Consider the following 476-nt stretch of genomic DNA (forward strand, 5'->3'; position numbering starts at 1 on the left):
GGGCGCGGGAGGGGGCGGGGCCCGGGCGCTGGGCGGGGCGGAGACGGCTGAGCGCAACCGCGTCCCCGCATGGGATCCTTCCGCCAAACGGGCCGAGTAAATAGGCCCGCCCCCAATGCCGGGCCCGAGCGAGAGTTGCAAAGTTGCACGCGGGAGTTGGGGCTGGGGGAGGAAATGCAGCTGTGCACACCGCCGGTTGCGGCCATCGCCGGATCTTGTGCATTGAGGCTAGATGTTTGCAGACCTGGACAGGTGGGAGCTCACCGAGGGATTTCGGGGGTCCTGGAATTTACCCTTTAAGATAAATCTGGGGTGAGGATGGAAAAGGAGAATAATAAAGAAAAGAAGGTTGACTTATTTTGGATTCAGATATACTGGAACTTGGGACAAGAGAAAGGTTTATTTGGTAACTAAAAAGAAAAAACCCTCTTTCAGATAAGTCAAAATGTAACAGTTAACTCATTGTGAGTGGTGGG

The sequence above is a fragment of the Pan troglodytes genome, chromosome 10, assembly GCF_028858775.2.
Source record: "Pan troglodytes isolate AG18354 chromosome 10, NHGRI_mPanTro3-v2.0_pri, whole genome shotgun sequence".
Classification (NCBI taxonomy): Eukaryota; Metazoa; Chordata; class Mammalia; order Primates; family Hominidae; genus Pan; species Pan troglodytes.